Below are 13025 nucleotides of genomic sequence, written 5' to 3' on the forward strand. Positions count from 1 at the left end.
GCTCTAGAAGTCAGGGAAAGGAAAGAGAAGGTAAGAGGAGGACTCTTCAATAAGATTGAAGTTCCCACGTTTGGTAGCAGCAGTTGACACTACGAAGCTGAAATTTCAGATATGCAAAAGGAGGTCGAAAATCTTGCAGGAGGAGGTTGAAAAAGGTGCTAATGGAAGATATTTGACTGGGTTTGGCTATATCGAAGTTGGCACATCATTCAAAGAGGTTGGTATTGGTCTTTTAGGGTATTGGTTTTAGTCTAAAGGTCATGGAATTCATCAATTAAAGAGTCTATAAGGAAGAGAAGAGATTTAAGGGTTTTCCTCTCATGAGGAGAGGCTTTTCCCTGGCTTGCAACCTATATACTGTGTCATTGTTCTTTTGTTTTTGGTATATGTTTGATGCTTCACATATATAATAATAAGGAACAAATCCAATAAGTAAAAATGAACTACGAGCAATTATCCAGTAAAGATAATTAATCATAATCATTTCCCCATTGAATTCTCAACTTTTTTTTAGAGCTAAGGTTGGCTAAGAGCATCATGAAGATCTCCAATACATTGAAGAAGTTTATCAATAAGTGTTCAAAGGTAGAAATATATCTCAATAAAAGCATCAAGGAAGCATGGATTCTCTTATTCTCTACAAAGAAGGAAGTAATCAAAGAAAATGATGAAGGTCTCTTCTCGGCACTCACTGGCACATTCCAAGACAAAAGTGTTTGGGTAATTGATAGTGGTGCATCTAGGCACATGACAGGTCATCATAAACAATCAAAGACCTTATCAAAGGGAAAATATTTGTTGGCTACAACAACCCCTCTAAGGCTTATCAAATATAAATAAATGAAGGACACCATATAGAAGTAAGTTACGATGTCATATTTGACGAGAGTATTGTATTGAATAAATCTAAAGAACTTCCCATGGACTCTAATGACAAAGAGCTTCCAGAATTTGAAGAAAAAGTTAACCAAAAAGAAGATAAATTTCAACATGAAGACGAGGGTCCCAGTGAACCCATTCAATGCGTGGTCCTCCCTGAATCAAGAAAGATACCAAATTGGTTGAAATATACACTACTTGATGTAGAAGGTCATGGGCCAACGAAAGGCTCATTTAGAGAAAGCAAGAAACCCAAGAGATATTTTGGGTATGCTGCATACATGACAAAACTAATTGAAGTTGAACCATCCACTTTTGAAGATGTTATCAATCATGAGGAATGGAAGGATTCCATAAATGAAGAGTATAAATCTACAATGAAAAATGGAGTTTGAGAGATTGTACCTAGGCCCGAAGACAAATATGTGGTGACTTCAAAATGGATCTATAAGATAAAACATGCAAAAAATGGAAGTATAGATAAGTGTAAGGTAATATTTGTGGCTAGGGGCTTCTCTCAACAAGCAGGCATTGACTATGAAAAGACATTTTCTCTGACAACAAGGTACACAACAATTCGTTCATTAGTATCTCTAGCAGCATCGATGGAATGGAACATCCATCAAATGGATGTCAAGATTGTGTTTTTGAATGGCACAATTGATGAGGAAGTCTATATAGAGCAACCCTTGGGATTTGAATTTAAAGATAGAAAGGAATATGTTTGCATATTGAAGAAAGCATTATATGGCCTCAAGCAAGCACCAAGGGCATCGTATGCTAGAATGGATGCATATCTACAAAGAATAGGCTTCACAAAAAATTATATTGATCCTAACTGTATATCAAGGTTGTAGATGGAGAACCTGTAATCGTTATGCTGTATATAGATGATCTTCACTTGACAGGCATAGAAGGTCGAATTAAAGAATGTAAGAAGCAATTAGTAGCATAATTTGACATGAAGGATCTAGGGTTGATGCATTACTATTTGGGACTAGAAATCTGGCAAGGACCTCATGAAGTTTATTTGGGTCAAGTAAAGTATTTGATAAAGATGTTGAAGAGGTTTGACATGATGGATTGCAAACCTCGGACCACTCTGATGATCACAAACCTGAAGAGACTAAGGAGTTTTGAATCAAGCCCTATGGATCCTTCCAGCTATAGACAACTAATTGGATCACTAATGTACTTGGTGAACACTCGACCATACATATGTTTTGTAATAAAAATTCTTAGCTAATTCCAAGTGGAGCCAAAGCATGATCATTGGATAGCAACAAAACATATACTGAGATATCTGCGGGGAATTATCCACTATTATGTGAAATATGATTGGAGGAATGATGTACACCTGATTGGATATACATATTTTGACTGGGGAGGCAACGAGCAGGGTGGAATAAACACTACGGGTTGATGTTTTAGGTTGGGATCCTCTATAATATCATGGATGAGAAGAAAGAAAGACACAATCTCTTTGAGTAGTGCTGAGGCTGAGAATGTTGCGGCCTATGAAGTAAGAAAAGAAGTGGTCTGGTTGAGGAAGATGTTATATGATCTATTCGAAGGACTTATGGACCCTATAGTTATATATTGTGACAATGCCAGTTGTATACATTTGTCTGAGGACCCAATATTTCATGGAAAGACAAAGCATATAAACAACAAGTATCACTTTGTTCGGGACCTAGTACAAAATGATGTGTTGCAACTACAATATATCTCCACTAAATGAGCAGGTAGCTAACATATTGATGAAATAAATTCCTAACAAGAAGCTTGTGTAATTGAGATACAAACTTGGCTTGGTTCATATATCCTCCCTAGTAGTTGAGAGGGAGAGATAGGCACATCATTATTATCTTCACTTGGGAAGATAGAATGGAGGATTGGGTAACCATATGGCATTTGGTACTCTTTGGGGATGAGGTAGGGCATCTAATATAAGAGTAGTCATGGACCAATATTCTTTGAGGACTAGCTATCCAAAACAAGAATAGTCCAAAGAAGGTCATACTCAATGAATGCTTCAGTGGAGTATGTACCTTGAGAGCATAGCAAATTTTAGGGGAGAATCTTAGCCCAAAGTCGAAATTTAAGGGGTTTTATATTTTGGAAGGGAAATTTTTTATATTACACACATTTTCTATAGTTAGCCAAAACTTTATTTAAAAAATAAATAGTTATTATATTTTAGCCCTAAAAAATAAGGTGGATAAACAATCCAAAAAACTGATTCGCCTCATTTCGAAGTTGGATTTGATTGCAATAACCTCGATTTCTAGTTTGGAGGTTGGATCTGCTTGCAATGGCCCCTATTTCCAATTTGGAGGGTGGATCTACTTGCAATGGCCCTGATTTCCTGGTTTGCAAGTCGTATTTGGTTGCAATGGTAGATTTCCTGGTTTGCGCAATATTCAAGTTTATTTTTGTTCTCCTTTGGGAGAGCTAGGTGCGGTTTTTCTCAGACTAGCACCAAAAATGGAGGAGAGTAGGTGGAAGACTCTTTTGAAGATTTAGAAGGTCAGGAGAGCTGCCTCTTATTTTGGATTTTATGCTTCTTCACTGGCCTAGTGTATGCCTACACAAACAACAGGTTTGGCTTGCATTTCTATTTTTGTAATCCTCTTGCTTATGTATGGAGGTTGTGTGTTCATGCTCGATTTATTGTTGCATGGTTGGGTGGGGTTAGGGTGCCAATATTGAAGTTAAAACATATTATTTTCTTCCATATCTTGATATTTGCTATTCCAAAATGTTGTGGTTCTGAAATGGTCAAGAGAGAAGCCATTACATTAACCTACATCCATCCCCTTCGCAACTCAAATCTTGGAGCCCTAGTTTCTCTTCCTACTCGTCGATTCTTCCACAGATGAATCTTCGTAGGTTATTTTATTTATTCTGAAGATCAAATTTGGAGCAAGCTGGGATTGCTGTATGCGGGTAAGATTTATCACATAATTTATATTCCTTCCTCTTTCCCCTTTTTGCTATTTGTTTTATTCCTTTTAGCTTACAGATATTTTCATGGGCGGGGGTTTGTTCCTCTCAGAGATAATTCTGGATTGTTTTTAGGGTGGTCATAATGCTTTTTCTTACAATGGTTTTGGTAAAGTAAAAAACATGACTTCATTGTCAGTTGAATTTGGTCGAAAATTGAAACAACAACCGTTCCCATGTCGTGCAAATTCACCTTTATGGATAGCGGATTGTTGTGCGACTTATGCATATTTACACAGTTGTGCATGTTGAATTCAATTATTGTTTGAACTTTGAGTCATTTAGGTTGCAACAGTGAGGTCTATATAGTAAGTAATTATTAAAATAATGAGAATTTGCAATGAAAATCACGGAATAAATGTCATATGTAGAGCATCCTGTCCGAGTCATTTAAGATTTGTGATTTACAAAGAAATTATGCAGTAATGTTGTTCACAATTATAAAGCTTCAAGATGATGAAGCAACGGGGAGAATCAAATAGTCTCTTTAATTTCTTAAAATTATAATTGTGAATTGTCCAGATGTTTTTAAAAAGGTTTACCCACTTTCTAGTAATTCTGTTGATTTTACTATGTCTATCAGAATGTTTGATTTGGTATTAGTACTTTATATGCTACCTCAAACGGATTAACAGTCTGTTTTGTGTTAGTAGAAAATATTTCATGCCTTAAGATTCCCCCTGGAAAATCAACACAGGGGATTTAATTGTTTATCCCTTAAGATTTTTGCTGCAAGTCAAATTTAACAGAGCACGTCGAAAGCCAGAGGGAAATTAATTGTCCAGATTTGAACACATAATGGCAAATTACATAGTAATCTCTCAATGGATAAACAAACTTCAGGAAGGGGAGATTTTATTTGAACCGCAGCTAGTGTGCATAAGGGAGCCTTTGTTAGTTGAAATTGGTTGATGCTTTATTTGTGTGAAAGCAAAAGGGGGTTGAAATTGGGAATCGATAATAGGGAGCTTTTGTTTGTTGAATGGGTTGATGCTTTGTTTGTTTGAATGCATGAGGGGGTTGAAACTGGGAATCAATAGTAAAATACATTTTTCCCATTTTTCTTTAAGATAAATCTGAATTCTGTTCTGAATATCTAGTTCAATGAGTGTGTTGATCTTTTACTTGTGTGAATGCAAGTAGGGGTTGAAAGTTGAAACTGGGAATTTAGGATAAACTTCTGTGAAATTTTTCTTTGAGATGACTCTGAATTCTATTTTGAATATCAAGGGATGCCACCTTTCAAGCATTACACTTCAAGCTCACAACATTTGGGAACCAACTCGAGGTTCACTTTGGACATTTACTTGTTTAGAGTTCAAGAGTCGGAGATTTTTATTTGTTTCCCAGAGTCAATCTACATATACTTTCATGAAATGAGGACACATTTTGGAAATGGTTGTGATCTTTTGATCTGGTAAAATGGCATTGGTCAATTGTCTTTATCTCTGTTCAAGGAGTCTTGCAGTTATGAGCTAGTAGAGTTGGAGCACTGAGTGCAAGGTTCACCTATAGAAATGTAAGGCAATGATCTTTAGATGCTTTTGGAATCCGCGCTTGTGAAGCCTTTCTTTCAAAATAAATATAAAACCTCAGAAGGAAATATATTGTTCAGAGGCACATATCACTTATCAATAACTATAGACACAGGTTTGGAGACTTTGATCCCGTGAAAACAAATTCTCAGAACCTGAAAAGCAGTATTATATGGCAGATTTGAAATAGCCCTTTCTTCCTCCTTGGCCTTCTGTTTCTGTGGCATGTGAAGCTCCTTGTCGATCAACCATGCCTGGCAGGCCTCTGTTTCAAGGACTAGACCTTTTGGGAGTTAAAAAGAGAGGGAAGGGGATTCGGTCATGGATAAGAATAGATAAAAATCGGAGTTCTCAAGTTTTGGAGGTAGATAAATTAACAATAATGAAGCGTTGTGACTTGCCGGCTAGGGATCTCCATCTTTTGGATCCATTATTTGTATATCCTTCCACTATTCTGGGATGAGAGAGAGCAATTGTTGTGAATCTAGAATAGATAAGGTGTATAATCACAACTGATGAAGTACTGCTGTTAAATTCATTGGAAAGCTATATTCTACAGTATGTGGCAGAACTACAGAGGCGTCTAAATGTTAGAAATGACATGGTTAACAATATGTGGCATTCTAGAGAACAAGGAAGCTCAAGATTTCCACTAGTGTCAAGTAGACAAGAACTGAGGGATGATGCCACGTCTGGCAGCGCATAGTCTAGCCAACAAAAATCAATTAGTGATGCTGAAATTTATAGTGGTTCATCTGCAGATGATTTTCCCTTTGAATTCAGGGCACTAGAGGTTGCTTTGGAGGCAGCTTGCACATTTCTAGACACCCAGGCATGTAACAAACTTGTTTATATTCTCATATCCTGATTGTTGTACCTCTATTGATTGTGAAATATGTTTAGTAATACTTTAACTCATGTCTTGCCTGATTTTTTTTTCTAGATCTCTCTCTCTCTCTCTCTCTCTCTCTCTCTCTCTCAGACACTCTGATAGATGCATGCACGCACATATGTTCATACCATGCATGTATTTTCACTTTCTCTACTATGTGCAAAGAGCACATGGGATTTGGCCAAAAGCTGAAGGTTCAACTGCAGTGAAATGTTGGCAAAAGCTATCAAAAAATGTAGTGGAATGGAAGTGTAGAAATGTAGCTAGAAATGTTAAAAGTGTCAATTGAATTTGCAACCAATGCCTACACATTCAAATGTGTGAAGGCCAATAGTAAAGGATAATGTAATCTTCCCATCTAGGGGCTATTTTATGTTCATACTTCTTGAAGTTATTTTGTTTGACATGTTTAGTCAATTTGTATATGAAATATAAGCCTTAACTTTTGATACACACTCATGCAGAATTGGTGAACAATTGTATATAATTTTGAGATTACTTCTTATATTGACATAAAAAGTTATTTTTTTTTTGGATTTTCTTAATAGGTGAAAGAATCATTGAGTCTACTCCCAAGCCAAACCATACTTGGGCTTGTTGTCAAGCCAAATTAACTCCATCCTCAGTCTGACTCTCTGTCCATGAGTCAAACTTGCCAGAAGTGAGTTGATTTTATGAGTACTCGTGGGCATGTATCTTGTTTTCAGCTATTAATATAAATAAGGCTACATTTCTAGATCCCATTTGTGTTCTTATCTCTGTCAAAAATTTATTTCTTTTAGAACACTAAGTGTGCTATATTTATTATAATTTTATCATTTTGGGATCTTACAATCTCCAACCACACAAGAACAACTTTCCTAAGAAGGTAAGCTCACCAACTCAGACCAGCCTAGTCTCTTATCAACTAGCTGCAAGAAACCAAAACTCCATTCCGGATATCTTTCCGAATTGCCAAGGCATCCTTTTATGCTTCTCCTCCACCCTACTCCAAGTGGTGATATAGTTACTCCATAAGTATGTGGCCATGATATATAGGCCAATGAATGGATAGAATCTCCAACAACCTCCACCCAAGAGATAAGGTTAATTTCACCGACCACATGAGGACACGACCAATTACATGAAGACCATGGCTGTCAGATCATCTCTAATCGCCATTGACGAAGGCCACCAGCTTTTGGATGAGCATGTAAACTTGGTCTAGGTTTCCCTGGGAAACTCCTTCTAAGGGCATCCCTATATTCCAAGCGCCTTTTCTCTGTGGTACTCTTCCACTTACTAATGTGGACACACCCTGTGCACTGCTTTCTAGTGTGAACATACCACACAATGACAAAACAGAGCATTTAAACTCTCTTTTTTTTTCGCTGTTAAGCATGGCATTGGTGTTTCTTCCAAGCTGGAAACAATAGATATAGGTAATGTAACATATGTTATTTAGATTTTATTTCAAGCACTAGTCATATTAGACGAAGGCCACCAGCTTTTGGATGAGCATGTAAACTTGGTCTAGGTTTCCCTTGGAAACTCCTTCTAAGGGCATCCCTATATTCCAAGCGTCTTTTCTTTGTGGTACTCTTCCACTTACTAATGTGGACACACCCTGTGCACTACTTTTGGATGAGCATGTAAACTTGGTCTAGGTTTCCCTTGGAAACTCCTTCTAATCGCCATTGACGAAGGCCACCAGCTTTTGGATGAGCATGTAAACTTGTTCTAGGTTTCCCTTGGAAACTCCTTCTAAGGGCATTCCTATATTCCAAGCGTCTTTTCTCTGTGGTACTTGATGAGCCCCAGAAATGGGTAACTATATGGGCTCATTTTGCTTATTATTTTCATTTAATCCACCATTCTCAATAGTTTTGTGCATGTTTTTGAATATATTTATGTCAATAGAGTGAATGGGGATAATCACTTTGTCATGTAGTCTAATGAGTATTTATTGCAGATTTTTTGGACAATTTTGGACAAGGATCAGGAATTTATGAGCGAAATGGCAGCCAAACTCGAGGAAACAGGGATGAGGACTTGTAGGGGGGTGTCTCCTTCATTAATGAACCCTTACTCGAACTATCCATCAACAACTCAGAGTACAAAGGCCCGCATTGATGATTCCAAGGGGCAGCCGAGCAAGTCAAGTAGGGCTGCTATTATCTTTAGTTCTAGGCAGCCGAGTTCCTTAAGTTTAGGAGGACTGTTGGGAGTACCCATTTGTATAAATAAGAAGGCTTCAAGCCTCAGTAGGTTAGCCAGTTCTTAGCATATTTTCGCACTTTTGTGCAGCATTGTACTCAACTCATTTTCGAGCTCTTTTTGAAGACAATTTTGTGATGTAATTGCTATTTTTTGATAAATGAAGATGAATCGAGTTTTGAACCAGCACTAATCTTTTCTAGAGGGCTTAAGCTCCTGGGTTAGGGCCCAACCCAAGCTGCCCAACACCTCCTTTGTGTATTTATATGTTTTGTTTCCTTTCATGAATTAATTTATGTTGCATATACTTATTTTACTTCATTAGATTAGGTTGCTTTTGATGGTTAGAATAGTTGTTTTTGCTTCAAGTTTCTTAAGTAGTTTGCTGCAGTGACAGAAAGAGGTCAAAAAAGGTCAACAACAGGTCTTGATCTCCTTTCTCCCTCCTTGGGACTATGATTTGAGGTTAAAGCACTACTGCTGCAACCAAAAACATAGTTTTTGCTCTTCCAATGCAACTACTAGTGTGATATTTCAAGTTGGAGAAGTTGATATTAGTTTGGATTCACATGCTTAGATTGTTTCCTATTCATTTACCATGGTTTTCTCGCATGCTTTTCTGTTCATAAGATACTGTTCAACATTTCTCTGGTTTTAGGTCAGAAATTAGGTTAAGATAGACAAAACTTTGTTGTTAGTTCTTTCTATGGTCAGTTTTGCTAAGTGAACGTGCAGATCTATTGTAGGACATATCAGCTCACCATCCCTCCATCAAACAGCTAGCACCAACTCACTTCTCCAAGATTTCCCCACTCATTCGCCACATTTCGCCAATCTGCCCTAATTTCTGCGTTTTCTAACAAAGTTGATTTCTTTCCCTTTGAACAAATCCAACCATCTCCTTCCTTGACAAGTTATAGGCCCCCCAACACCTTTACCTAGCATCATTTCCCTTTTCCCATCATTTTCCCACATCCAAACCTCCAAAAACCACTTTCGGCCTCCTCATGTAGATCCTCCTGTAGAACCTCCTGTAGATCCCCTGCAGTCTCCTGTAGAATTTCCTGCGAGTGATTTTTCGAAGTCTGATCACGATGGAAGTCTCCAGAAGGGTACTAGGGACTTCTTAGGACCTCTCCACACCTGCCTCACCTTCTGAAAAATCCAACTCCATCTTTCTTTTCCACCAAACCTCTGAACAGTCACAACCAGTCAAATCACAAGCATAATAATTCCACATAAAAATACCCAAAAGTACAGAAAGATGATTTCTTCTCATTTCTGTTCAGAAGTAGCTTGAATGAATGCAATTTACCTTTCCAGTAGTTAATGGCACCCATTTTAATCATTTCCATCTCTTTTTGCAAAAGTAGGGTTAGTGGGTAAACTAAGGTTTGCTAGGGTTTGCGTTTCGTTTCAGTTTTCCTTCTCTTTCTACAAGTAGAATAGCCCCTATAGAGTTAAATTTCCTTCATCATAGTAAAAGTTTCTTCTGAGAACCCATAAAAGTTGGCTTAAGCGCGTAGCGAACTTGCGCCAGCTGATCAAGTGACAGCGTGCAGTAAGAGCTGGTACTTGTGCATACAACACCATTGCTTCCAAGTTTGTCACAGACTACCGGGTTGATAAAATTAAAGAAGGAATCCCAGGAGTTGTAGAATTATTGCTGCAATACTGGAGTTCATCACTCTTTGTGCCGCCGTTGTCGGGGAAACGTCAGAGTATTTTGTGATTATTTCTTTTCTTCTATTTTCTACTGCAACATTATGCTAAGTAGTTTATTTCAACAAAATTAGAGTAGTTGTTTTGTTTCAATTCAGCAATTTCAATTTTGCAAAAGTAGATTAGACATTTCCTGCTTTCTTTTCAATTCTGCAATTTCATTCCAGCAAGCGTAGATTAGGCATTTCCTTCTTTCATTTCAATTCTGCAATTTCATTTTAGCAAGCATAGATTAGGAATTTCCTGCTTCATTTCAATTTTGGAATTTCATTTCAACAAAGTAGATTAGTCATCTCCTGCTTTCATTTCAATTCTGCAATCTCCATTTCAGCAAGGTTTATTTCAGTTAGTTGCAATTTGTTGTTCAATGCATTTCAGTTTTGTAGGTACAAGTAGAAAGAAACAAAAATCACCCCCCCCCCCAAAAAAAAAAGAGATTTCCTTTCATGCCTCGTAGGAATAGAGAAAATTCAGGAAAATTCCTACCCAACACCCCCACCACATCTTTGAGTCACCCTTCTCTCTTCTTTGGTGGCAGTGATCCAAAAGAACCTATAGGTGAACTTCTAGAGATATACGAAGATCCTATAATAGAAGAAGAGCAAGAAACCATTCCTCCTGAGACCATGGCTGAAAATAGAAACGGTAGAGGAAATGGGGAAAGAATAGAAGGTGCCTTTCCTATCCGAGAGACCAATGGGGACACAAAAATGAAAAACATAAGCCCTTCAGCCTTACCTCACTTCCATGGACTGACTACCGAAGATCGTGATACCTTCTTGTTTGAATTTTATATTTTCTGTCGAACCTATGACTATACAGAGGACGAGCAGACGTTGAAGCTGTTTCCTTCTACCCTCATGGATGCAGCATTGCGCTGGTTCATGGGGTTACCTAGAAACAATATCACAACTTGGACTCAGATGCAACAAGCCTTTAACAACAAATACCGGGACTACTGTAGGTCAAAGGATACCAAGGAAGAAATCTTTCGAATGACCATGCGAGGTGATGAATGTTTAGAAGACTATGAAGAGGAGTTTCAACTTAGTTATAAAAGGGCCAGGTGCACACTCAACCCTGAATCTCTGAAGTTGGTTCTGCTCAGAGGAGTCCATGAATACCTTCTAGATACCCTCCATCTGCTGGCTGGGGAAGACATCTACCAACTACCTTATGATGACATAAAGACTGTGTTTAAAAACCATTCCAAATCAGCTAGAAAGAGAGGTAGGGGAAGTCAACCTTTAGCCAGTACATCCTGATCCAGTTCATCCCTTAGAAACAAACTTGAGAATCGGCTGGAAGATTTCAAGAGTAAGGTGAGGCAGACTCTTGCCATGCAAATGGATACCTTGCATATCAAAAGGAAACAAGAGGAAGCTAAGAGGGATTTGGCCATCTTTTGTCCCAGGTGCACTAGAAAGCATCCTAGGAACGAATGTCCATTGCACTCTATAGAAGTGTGTTTAGTCTGTGAAGAAGACCATACTATGAATCAGTGTACTTCCTTGCCCGGAATCAAAGCTGCATATCAGGGGGCTGAAGGAGCCACTGAACCAATCTATTTCATGAACCAAAGTAGGTCACATGGACCCAGACCTTACCAGGAGGGAATGCAAGGGACATCCTAGGCCTATTAAAACCCCAATCAAGCCACTTCCAAGCCTTCTTGTGGTCCTCCTGCTCATCCTTCCTGGTCCACACCCCCTCCTCGATCGTATCCTCCTCAATACCAGGCTCCGCCAGTTGCTCATTCATTTCACTCTTATGCTCAGCCACAACCTCAGTGGAATGCACCTCATCAATGGTGGACGCCCTAGTACAACTCTCCTCTTGTTCTTTTGCCTCCACCACCTGCTCAACCACAACCATTACCTCCTGCTCCACCAAGACAACCCCAAATACCTTCTCAACCAAACTCGAACCCCAACAACAGACATGCCCAACAGGTATATAGTGGAGAAACATCATGCCCGACCTATGCTGTGGAGATTCAGGAGATTAACCTACGATTTGGGAAGGTTCTCCTAGATAGCCAACCTCCTCCTAAGGAGGATGAGGAAGAAAAACAAGAAAGTGAACCAAAAGTCATTCCACCCTTTCCTGAGAGACTAACTGGAACCACACAACTGACCCTAGAAGAAACTAAACCTTTGGGAGAATTGAAACAATTATGTGTAAGGATACTACTTCCCCAAGCCATAAAGGATGTGCCTATATACAACAATATGATCAAGGAGAAGTGCTTCAGGCACCCAGGTAGGCGCAAGAGAGATGCCCCAAGTATCAATGTCATAGGACAAATGTTCGACCTGATGTTAGAGCAAGTAATCTTTCTAAAATATCTAGACCCTGGGAGTCCTATAGTCGATGTCCAAATCAATGGCACCATAATCCCCCATACCTTGATTGATTTAGGGGTTGCCATTAATGTGATGACCAGGGACACTATGCTCAAACTAAACCTTCAAGGTTCTGAGAAAGACCTCAACAGTACTGCCGTTAGCAGACCACTCCACCATGAACCTTGAGGGGATTGTGGAAGATTTAATGGTCTCTATTGATTCTTGGGAGTACCCTCCTGATTTCCTTGTTCTCCAACCAAAGGAAAAGATCACTAGGTATCCTCTCATCCTGGTAAGGCCTTGGTTGGCTACTGCAGATGCTTACATCAGTTGTCAAGTTGGGAACATGACAATCAAGAACGGGCATATGTCCAAACAGCTAGTCCTATATCCTCCTACCCAATCTCTGCTAGAACATGACTTACCTCTCTGGTTGGAGGAGGAAGA

The 13025-nt window shown here is 38.8% G+C and overlaps 1 protein-coding gene across 1 annotated transcript in view; it reads left to right on the top strand.

The window, feature by feature from the left end:
- Window positions 1-3131: 3131 nt before the first annotated feature.
- LOC149162024 (PHD finger protein ALFIN-LIKE 4-like) overlaps window positions 3132-13025 on the top strand; it is a 50688-nt gene continuing 40794 nt past the window's right edge. Inside the window, exon 1 of the transcript XR_016261529.1 lies at window positions 3132-3481. The gene's annotated coding sequence lies outside the window, so the exon portion shown is untranslated. The remainder of the gene's footprint in view (window positions 3482-13025) is intronic.

Source organism: Pinus tabuliformis, chromosome 5_2, assembly GCF_031772625.1.
Source record: "Pinus tabuliformis cultivar Carrire ecotype Pingquan chromosome 5_2, CPIR1, whole genome shotgun sequence".
Lineage (NCBI taxonomy): Eukaryota > Viridiplantae > Streptophyta > Pinopsida > Pinales > Pinaceae > Pinus > Pinus tabuliformis.